We start from the raw sequence: 10,973 nt of genomic DNA, 5'->3' as shown, positions 1-10,973 counted from the left end.
AGTTGCCTGGCCCGGCCCCCAATTTGGGAGTCGGAACCGAGAGGGGGAGGAGGAGGGAAGGAAAGGGAGTCCACCACACATCTCCCCCCTTCGCAGCTCTGCCTCCCCAGCCCCCCAGTTCAGTCTGGGCCAGAGATGCTGCCGCTGGGGTGCGGCTAGGTCCTCAACATACTGTCGGCTAAATAGTGGGTAGGGGCGCCTCTTCGGCTTTCTTTCTAGGACCCCCAGTCTCAAGGAGGGGGCTGGAATTGGGGAGCTGGTTAGGGAGGCTTTCAAAGATGGAAGGACTCGGGGTAATTGGGAGAGGGTCCTGCTCGCCCTGCCTTGTTCGCCCTCCTGACACCCAGAGCAAGAGCTCCGGGATGGGTATGGAGAGGCAGCTGGGGACCACTTTAAAGCAGGAGAACCAGAGAATTTAAAAAGATGTGCCTGTTTTGGGGTGTCTTCTGGTGTGGCTGGGGTATGGAACTTAGGAATATTTGGGGAACAAGATAGATTCATTTATAGACATTAAGAATCAGATCCTTAGGGTGGGTTTTTGTTTTGAGGATATCAATTCTGCCATGCCTGAGGCTCCAGGATAGACTCAAATGCTCTCCCCTAAACCCTAGCATGATTGAAAGAGTTGGGGTGAGGGAGGTTGCTGAGGCACTGAGTGAAAAATTTGAGTATGCGGTCTCTCCAGAAGGAAGCTTTGGTGTTGAGTGATGGGGCAGCAGGGTGGTGGTGGAAAATTGCCAGGGTTTTTCCACCCCAGGGGCAGCAAGTTTGCACGGAAGGGCCGTGGCCGCTGGTGACTTAGGAAAGGGTCTTGTGTTAGGGTCTGTCGCGGCCATGGCCACGGCCTGTTTAGACACCCTTCTACCCAGCACAGTCAAAATGGAGAGAACTGTATTGGAGAGCACTTGACAAGAGAGAGGGTGCTCCTTCCGGAGGCCACATAAAGCTCTGTCTCTGTCTGTACCTGGATTCAGGGTTGGGGACACATGGGAGAATTGGGGTGTCTGGGGGAAGACTTGCCTTGGAGGTCTGAGGTGGAATTACAGGTGAGTGACATTATTTTAGAGGACGTTCCTCTCTGCCTCACCTCTTTCCTGGAAACCCAGGGCATCACTCTTTGTCCCTGGAACCAGGAGAGAATCATCTACACTCTGAAAAGCGATGAAGACCCCAAGAACAACAGGCTATATTAGGAGATGACTCTAGAAGCCAGCGTCCTGCCTTCTCTACGTCCAACCTCCCACCAGTACTCTACCCCAACTCCAATCTATCCAGGTTCCTGATCCTGCCAAAATCTGTGGGCCCAAGAGAAGTCAAAGAGGGTCGCTTTGCAGTGCCCTGTCAACTCCAATCCCTCCTGTGCGGCTCCCCACCCCCATCACTCCAGAGCTGCAAACGTGGAAGCGGGGAGTCCCGCCTCCCCCAAACCATCCAAGATTCCATTGCCTCCCCCCTCCCCGCCCCTCTCCACGCCCTCCCCCAGCTGGTTTTGTGCAACGAAGGCAAAGGAAAAAAAAGACCAAGAGAACAGAAGGGGAGGGAGCCACGTCGGCTGGCCGGCTGGCCGTGGGCAGCCAGGATGAGCGGTGCGGGTGGGGCCACAGAGGGAGACTGCAGGGGCTATAATTAAAGGGAAAATATAGAGTTTCCAGAGAGGCAGGGCTGGAGACAGCAATGGAGGGATGGGCCTTCATCAATTATCCCCACCATGTGGCAGCAACTTGTGGCCCAGGATCTGCCCCCATCGTGCCAGCTACTGCAGGGCAGGGCTGGGGGCTGAGGTGCTGAGATGGCAGTTCCTGCCCCCTCCAGCGTGGCTCAGGGACAAGGAGCACCCCCTCCCTAACAGGAGAAATAAGGAGTCCTGCCCCTCAGAGTAGTCACCCCTCTGGAGTGGCTGTTTGGGGCGGAGAGTTACAGGCTAGAAGTGAGGGTTGCTGTGACCTTCCACCTCCCTGCTTGCTGAGTTTTTGCAGCCAGAGGACTCCTACCTACAGTTCTCTCCCCACTAGGTCCCTGTTCAGGCTGGCCCTCGACCACCTTACAGGAGAGATGAAGACTTAGAGATGTGGGTTTGGAGTTGCTACATCACGAGCCTGGGGTTCTGAATAATATTTAGGGAACCTTGGTATTGGGGGTGGGTTTTGTGAGTACGGTGTGTGACAGCCGCTGCTCCAATGTCCAGTTTCAGACCTCCATCCCAGGGGCTGTAGGCAGAAGTTTCCCAAGCATCCTTTACACGTGGCAGAGAGCTGAGGCCCAGGGCCTCCTCTGCCACTTTTCAGCTTGAAACGCTGCTTGGCAGGTGCCCAGCCCGAAGATGTGTCTCTAATTTCTGCAGCATGACAATGAGAGGAAGAATGTGCTTGGGGTCTCCTCCCAGACTGCCTGGGCCTCCTTGGCCAGAACTGAGGGCTTGAGACTTGTGGGTGGGGGGGGAGGAAAGAGGGAGGGAGCTGAGGCCGGAGAGGGGAGGAGACGCCACCTCATCTTTAGGAAACTCTGAAGCTCTGGCTTCTTGTGGAATGTAAGACTTTGTCTGGCATTTGGAGTGGGGGGAGCAAAAGCCAAAATCTCCTCCCCCCCGACCCCTTAGAAATGGTAAAGTCATCAGCAGTCAGGGAAAAAAATTCCTCAAGAAGAAAAACAGAAGGAAGAAAGTGCTGAGCTCTGAGTTCGCTCCCTTTCCAAATTTCCTCAAGTGCCCTTCCTCAGCGTGCTTGCGCTCCCCACTCCCCGTCCTCCTGAGGAGCCCCTCAAGCCCTGCTCTGGACTGCTGGTGTGGGGTGAAAGAGCAAAGGCAGCCCGGGGGCTGGCGCACCTGGTGGGCAGTTTGGTCAGCCCTTTCCAGCTACCTGGTGTCCTGCTGAGGTTTTGCTGCCCTCCTTCCCTGATCTGACCTTCCAGAATCCTCTTCTGCCCCAGACTGGTGATGAAGAGAGGGTCCCTGGCAAAGGGGTTGAGGACAGAGGAAGGGAAGAGGTCTAAGAGTGAGGCTGCAGTGAAGACCTTGGGCTCTGTGTTTCCCCATCATGGGTTCCCATCATGTTCCCAACAGGGTTCCTGTTGAGGATCCCTGCAGTCAGAGTCTGGGAACAGATCCCAGGAGTGGAGGAGTCTCTTTTCTTCCCTTTCTTCAGCATCATACTGTCTGGTTCCTTTGGTCCTTAGCAACCAGGCACAGCACAGCTCCGCTCTTTCCATGCCTCAGCCTCAACCCAAGTCCCTTGGTCTGAGGTTTCCTTTCATCTCTTCATCTTTTCCAGGTTTAGAGGGAAGATAATGGATTAAGTTTGTCCATGTTGAGTGTTAGGTACCTATGAGACATTCAGTCAGCTACATGGAGGGAAGCCATTAGTATCTGAGTCTAGAATCTAGAGGAGAGACAAATGTGGGACTCCCGCCTCCACTGGGTGACGATGTGGAAGGAGCTGTTTCCAGAGAAAGTATGGAAGGAGGAGAGATGCAGGGCTCAAATGGAGCCTTGAAGATTCTCAGGGTTCAGGGTTGGGAAGGGGAGGAGGGGCCTGCACGGGAGACACAACAGGAGTGGGAGAAGTAAGAGGGCAAGAAGGAAGATCAAGGGCGTCATGTATGCAGGGGGAAGAGTGTTCTAGGAGTTACATGTTGCAGAGGGAATTAGTATGATAGGGAGCAAAATGGTTACTTGATTAAGAAGCATAGCAGTGATTGGTGCCCAAAGTGCGAGCTGTTTGGGTGGAGTGATGGGTGAGGAAGCCAGACTGGAGTGGGCTGAGGAGTGAGTGGGAGGCCAGGAAATGGGGTCAGAGTGAAACAACTCAGAGGAGGAGTTTAGCTCTTAAGGGGAGCAGAGCATGTAGATGCTTCTTCCTGCCACCTACCCTCCTTCCTTCTCTTTTCTTTTCTTACACCTCCACCCCACTCCTGTCTATCTTTTTGTCCCCAGCCTTCCCCTTCCTTCTTGTGGAACTCTGCCTCTTTCTCTATCCTTCCTTCTCTGGAGCTCTTTTTCGGGGTGACTTTTTCGATCTTCCTCTTCCCTGGTGGCTCAGGGGTTAAAGCGTCTGCCTGCAATGCGAGAGACCCGGGTTAGATCCCTGGGTTGGGAAGATCCCCTGGAGAAGGAAATGGCAACCCACTCCAGCACTCTTGCCTGGAGCATCCCATGGAGGGAGGAGCCTGGTAGGCTACAGTCCATGGGGTCGCAAAGAGTCGGACACGACTGAGCGACTTTACTTACTTACTTCTCAAATATTCACATCCAGTTCTTGCCTTCATTTCATTTTCTTCGAGAGCGAGCCCTTGGTCCACAATCTTAAAGAGAAGGCTTGATTTCTAGTCCTGCAGACCCTGTCACATTCTCTTGGAACCCCCCGGCCCGGTCCAAGAGGGGGACTTTGGGGCAGGAACCAGGGAAGGAGCTGAGACAAGCTGGGAGAGAAGGGCTGGGGCATGGTCCTTTAGATGACTTTAGGACTCCCCAGTAGAGAAGGCAATGGCACCCCACTCCAGTACTCTTGCCTGGAAAATCCCATGGATGGAGGAGCCTGGTGGGCTGCCGTCCATGGGGTCGCACAGAGTCGGACACGACTGAAGCAACTTAGCAGCAGCAGCAGCAGCAGGACTCCCCAGGCCCACTCCAGCCCTACCAGGTGGCAGCCAGGTCCCAGCTGAGAATAATGCCCTAGATGGGGATGTTGTCAGGATTAGGGGCCACACTCCTAGTGTCCACTCTGGTGATTACAAGTGAGGGGCCAAAGCCCACCTTTCCTCCTGAAGTGTAAGCTTCACTGGCCCCATTCGCAGCATCTGAAGGCAGAGTAAATTCTTGTTAAGGGTTGAGCGAGTCAATCAAATGAATTGCTAGTTCCCTCTTCCTGGCTTGGTTCACTTCTGCGCTTGTTTTACCCCATCCCCACGTCTTTCCCCTTTTCTATTCTTTTATCTTCCCCTACCCTAACCTTTTTCCTTTTCATGTATTTCTTTTCCTTTTCTTAGTTCTTTTCTTTCCTTTTCTTTCTCTCCTCTGCCTCCGTCCCACTGGCCCACTCCTCCATCCACACATTCCTTCTCTCTCTCTTTTTCTCTCAGATTCTCTTCCAGGATCTCTGTCGCTCCACCCCTTCCTAAGGGGGTGGTGGCTGTCTCCCGCGTGCATGCACTCCACCAAACGAGAGAGCTTCAGCAGTCTAGGAGAGAGGGGATCAAGGGAGGTTAAGGCTGGCATCACAACCAGATGTCTGGTTGGAGTGTTTAGAGGCTGGATGCAAAGGCATCACAACCAGATGTCTGGTTGGAGTGTTTAGAGGCTGGATGCAAAGGCATCACAACCAGATGTCTGGTTGGAGTGTTTAGAGGCTGGATGCAAAGGTTCCTTTGAAGCTGGGATTCGTAGGAGGAGTGGGAGGAAGAGTGAAGGGGCAGCCGGTGTGAGCCAAGAGCACCTGTCCAGATCCTGATTTCTTTCTGTCACCCCCACTGTCATCTTCCCACACGAAATCCTCAGCCACAGATAACTGGTGTCTTTCTTTGTGACATCAACCACCAGTTCTTCTTCCTGGCACACTGGTAATTCTGGAGTTCCCTGGGTGGGAGAGTGAGCAGGGGGTGAATTCTGGAGTTCCAGTGAGCAAGGTGTAGTCTGCTCAACTGTGTAGAGCACCCCTCTGTTAGAGTCTGGTGTGGACACTGGAAGGATCTAGAATCATTCATTCAGCATCCTTATATGCCAGGCACTTTGCTGGGCACTGGGCACTCAGGGCCTTTCCTCATGGAGCTTACATCTAGTAGAGACAGACATGAATGAAGTCACACAAATCAGCTTGTAGTTACAACTGTAAACGTTAAGAAGGAAATGAACACAGAGCTCTGAGAGGCAGGAATCCCAGGCAGGAGGGAGCATGGCAAGTTCTAGATGCTAGCAGAATCCAGTGAAGGGCTGTGTGTCTGGCACACAGGAAACAAAGGCAGGCCAAAGAAGCCACATCAGCAGTTTCAGTCTTGTCCTTACACCTTTGGACCCCAGGAGAGGGTCTGAAACAACAAGGGTCACAGTCAGGTCTACATTTGTCAAAGATCACCATGGTTACTCAAGGGAACATGAAAGATGACTGTGGTTGAAAGTGGCTGTTGGAGGTGCCTGAGTGAGAGCTGATGAGAGTCTGGATCAGGTGGAAGTGGATGGCGACAGAGAAGGGAATGGATTCAAGAGGACTTTGGGAGGCAGAATTTAGAGAAATTGGGATTGGATTGGATGATGGAGTGTGGTGGTGAAGAATGGGGGTGACCAGAGAGACCGAATGGTATGGTACCCTGGAAGAGAGGAGGCTGGGCAGGAACCAAGTTTAGGGACGAAGATCCTGAGGTCAGTGCTTCCTGCAGACACTCTAGTCAGTTCCACTCAGTGGATGGTTACTGCAGACCTCCTGGGGCCAGCCTTGCACTGGAGAGAGTTCTGGGAGCAATGGCTTCTGCCTTCAGAGAGTGCAGGGTCAGGAAGGGGAACAAAATAAACCCCCAAAATGTCTCTTACCCAAGGCAGCATTGGCTGTGTGATTTTGAGTAAGTTGCCTCATCTCCCTAAACCTCATTTCTACAATCTGTGAAACGGGGTTGTAAGAAGACCACTTTATCCAGCAAGGTAAATGGAAGACTCCGGAGAGATGCAAGGGATTATGAGGAGTAGATAAGGGAGGTTTTATGGAGAAGTGTGTGCTTTAGAACTGGGCCTGGGAGGGTTGGAAATACAGGGTTGGAATGGGAGGAAAGGCACCGCTAAACCTGGGAAACCTCACACACACACACACACACACACACACACACACACACACACACACAGAGTGCCTTGGGCAGAGGAATTGTGAAAGAAACGGCTGGAAAGATAGGCTGGGGGCAAATTCTAGAGCCTTGGCATTCAAGGAGAGAGATTCATAGTCAATTTGGTGGCCACAGAGAGCCAGTGACTGCTCTTGAGTAAGGTATGTTGATGAGCCTTTTGCCAAAGACTTGTCCAGAGAACCTATGCCTTGACAGTGGGAGAACTCAGGTTAGAAGACTGGGGCCCTTGAAAGGAGGAAGAGGTGCAAGGTAAGTTGGTGGGATTTGTGAATCTCGGGTCAACAGGAAAATATGGCTTGGAGGCAGGCAAAGAGGTAGACCAGATGACCCCTCCAAAGTTGGTGTTCAACTTTTACTAGATTCAGAACTTTGTTTCAGTGTGGAAATACCACAGAACAATAGGCGTTCAGCTGGAAGATAACTTCTGCCCTGTCCTCCTTTTTTGCACAGAGGAGAAAACCAGGCCTAGAGAAGGGAAGCGACCTGCTTAAAGTCACACAGCTGAGATTCAGGGATTAGAGGAAGGATCTCTGTTGAACTTCAAGATCCTTGGTGGGGGTGGAGGGGTGCTAAGGAGCTGGAGGGGCCAGAGAAGCAACTGGGGTTGAGGGAGGGTCAACATGTTACAGGGATCCTGCATAATACCTGCCCAGATCTGGAGGTGCAGGGTATGAGAGTTGCTCCCCAACTCTCCGCTGAGTCGCGTGGCCAGAGGGGGAAGGGAGCCTGGTGGGCAGGGTGGAACTGCCACATGGAAGACGGTTGATGTGAACCATCTGGCCCGGGAGGAGTGTGGGCTGCAGAGAGGGGAGGAGCAGGAGAAGGGAAAGAGGCCATGGTGGGCGGGCAGATGGCGGGTTGGGCTGGGAGTGGCCCGGCCCAGAGGCCCCTACCTTCCAGACTGCTGCAGCCCAGATGCCTTCACAGCTACGGCCTGGCCCATCCAACCCGCTGACCTCATTCCCAGCTCCCCCCCCTTGCAGGCCCCCCTCTGCCTGCCACGTAGACTGAAGGCTTTGGCTGCATCTTCTTCTGGAGAGAGAAAAAGCAGGACATAGCAGAAGGGAGAGGAAAAGCCTGGAAGTCTGCCAGGTCAGGCAGAGTTGGGGGAGCTGTTGTGTTCTCTGTGCCCCAGACCACTCTGGGCCTCAGTTTCCCCTCCCCAAACATTCGGCCGGTAAATGGAGGGGAGCATAACAGAGAAGCGAGTTGGAGTGGGCAAGAACCAAGGGAGGTCACTGAAGCCATCCCCGGGGCTTCCTTAGGACAAGGAGGTGTCATCCTCAGATCCCAGGACAGGACAGAATAGGACGTCTCCCTCTCCTCAAGAAAGGGGAGTTTCCTGAAGGCCGGGGGGTGGTGGGCATTGTCCTCTGTTCTATGCACCTTCCTCGCTCCTGCTTGTGGGCAGTGGGATAGCACATTGTCTCGCCTCCCTCAGGCCCCTGTCAGTGACATTTTCTTCGATCCTGGCTCCAGGCTGCAGCCTCCCTTGGGTTCTGCCTTTTTTTTGTTAAGTTTCTCCTTTTTAAATAAGTTTTTTTTTGTTTAATACTTTGGCCTTGCCACATAGCGTGTGGGATCTTAGTTCCCTGACCAGAGATCGAACCCATACCCTTGCATTGGAAGTGCAGAGTCTTAACCACTGGACCACCTGGAGAGTCCCTGGGCTCTGCCTCTTGACCTTCTGTCTTCCCCTGGCCTCCCTGCCCTCCCAGGTCCTGGGTCCTCTCTGGCTGCCCCAGCTGAACGGGAGCCTGTCCCACTACTGCCGCCTCTCCTCAAGGCGTTCCGGGCCTGTGAGTCATCATCGGGAATGTCTGCCCTGGCTTAGTTTCCTCCCAGCTGTGGACCCTCTTTCCCCTCCTCCCCCAAATGAAGGGCAGAGGGAGCCCCTCCCAGGCAAGGGGCTCTGGAGGAGGGGGAGGGAGGCCCTGTGCAAGACTGCGAGTGAGGCCCTGCACCCCCAGTGCTGTGAGGAGGGGCTTAAATGACTCCCCCAGACCCCACCTCACTCATGACAGATAGAATGTCTTTGTCCTTTCTCTAGTTTCCCAGGTGGGGCAACTGGGGAGGGGCAGCTAGGGGAAGGACTGCGCTTCGCTGGGCTTAGGCTGCTCCCCTCCTCCGTTTCTGGGCTCAGCTTTGCCAAGCTGGGAACCCGCCCACGCCTCTTTCTGAAGGGCCCTCCCCGCATTCGAGGCTGGGTCTGGCCAGAGAGCTGGAGAGAGAGACTGCTGCTGCCGCCGCTGCAAGGATGACACGTCCCAGATGAGCTGGGGAGTCCACGTCTGCAGGAAAGGAGGAGGCTGGTGCCTGGACCCCTCCCGCAGGGCCCCTGCACCCTGAGCGGCTGCCTCTGGCCCCTCCTCTTCTCCTCCTTCTCTTGCACAGCCCCGTCCTGCCACCTCTTCCTCTCCAGCCTGGGGATGGAGAGGAGCTGAGGGCGGGGAGGGGGGCGGCGGGGGGCGGTGGTGGCAGGGAAGGGCTGGCGTTAGAGAAGTTGCAGTTCCCTCCTCTCCAACCACTCTGTTGCCCCCACCTTCCCTCATCCCACTCTCAGCACTGCATTCGTTGTCAGGAGACCAGGGTCTAGGGCCTGACTTGCCTAGTGATTCAGGGCCTTTTTTTTCACCCCTCCCCCCCACCTCCACGGCTTTCCACTGCTGAGCCTCAGTTTCCCAATTTGTAAAATAGGAGTCTGGACCAAAAAAGTCCCTGCTGGTGAAGTTGGTCCTCACGTTCTCTCTCTCACACACACCCACTCACAACTCCGGCCTTCTCCCTTTTGCACGCGCCTGGACCCCTGTTCACTTGGGTGCTGCAGACCCCTGCATCTTCTCGGACAGCCACTTTCTTCCCTCACCCCATCACACTGCTCCCCCCGCCTTCCCACCCCTTTACACTCTCTGCTCCTGAGGTCACTGGCAGGGCAAGGGCAAGAAGCAGCAGTGGGATGTGAGAGTTGAACCTCAGACCTCTGACCCTGCCAAAGAGCACTCCCACCACCTCTCAGGTCCCTCGGCTGAGGGTTCTGAGTGTTCTGAGGTTCTATGGGAAGGAGGATGGGGGGGATAGGAGGAGCGAAGCAGAGAGTGGCTCCTTCCCTTCCCCACCCCAACCCCGTCCCCAGCTGCGCTTTATTAACATCCACTTTCAAAAGCATCAGTCCATCCTGGAGCGTCCCTGGAAGTGTGATTATTTTTGCAGCTTGCACTGGCCCGGTTGCCCCAGGCTGCACCCTTCTAGGAACTCCTGCCTGAGGGAGACTGGTCAGAGCTCAGAAAGGACTGTTCCAGGGGATGAGCTATCTGTTGGCCAGAAAAGGCGTGGGAATTGTGAGGCAGAGCACACCCCTCAGACCCAGCCCTACTCTGTACCAGGCCATGCCATAAGCACACGTTTGAACTAGCATTCTCCTCATAAAACCCTCCCAGGTGGGTTCAGTTATTGCCTCCAATTTCAGAAGAAGAAAGAGAAGCACAGAGAGGCTGAGTCAGTTGTCTGAAGTCACCAAAGCTTGGGCACCCACCAAAGCTTGAAAGTGGCTGAGCTGGGATTCAGACTCAGGCAGCCTGGCTCCAGAGCTCACAAACTTAACCACTATCCTCCACAGGTCCAAGAGACCCAGAGTGGATGCCAAGGGGTGCTCTCCCCAGTGTGAAGAGTGGGTTTTTTTTGCACAAACACACACACTCCATCTGTGTACTTGTAGACTAAAGATCATAGCATCCCATGGCTGGAAGTGGACCACTGGACCATCACAGCTGGAATGTACCCTATCAGTGCCATCTCCCTCCCTCTGCTGGGGAACTGTTGAGCAGTGACCACACTGCAGGGGTCACCCAATCTAATCCTCAAGACAGCTCTGGGAAGTCAGTCTTAATATCTCTGTTTTACAGATGGGAGAGCTGAGACCCAGAAGGATCAAAGCATTGCCCCAAACCCCCTCCTAGAGCTGAGAGGGAACCCATGTACTTCAACAGCTAAATCAGGCTTTTTTTTTTTTATCACCCCCTGCCTGCCCCTGCCCAGTACTATGTGGTAGACGGGGGCTATGTCAACTCTCACTCTCCTTTTTCCCAGAGAGCACCCTCCCCAGTGAGCTAGGGCATGTGGATCTTGGTTCTGGTTTGCATCTGACATCTTGTGAG

This window comes from Capra hircus, chromosome 19 (assembly GCF_001704415.2).
Source record: "Capra hircus breed San Clemente chromosome 19, ASM170441v1, whole genome shotgun sequence".
In the NCBI taxonomy this organism is placed as follows: Eukaryota; Metazoa; Chordata; class Mammalia; order Artiodactyla; family Bovidae; genus Capra; species Capra hircus.
Note: the sequence above shows the minus strand (reverse complement) of the source record.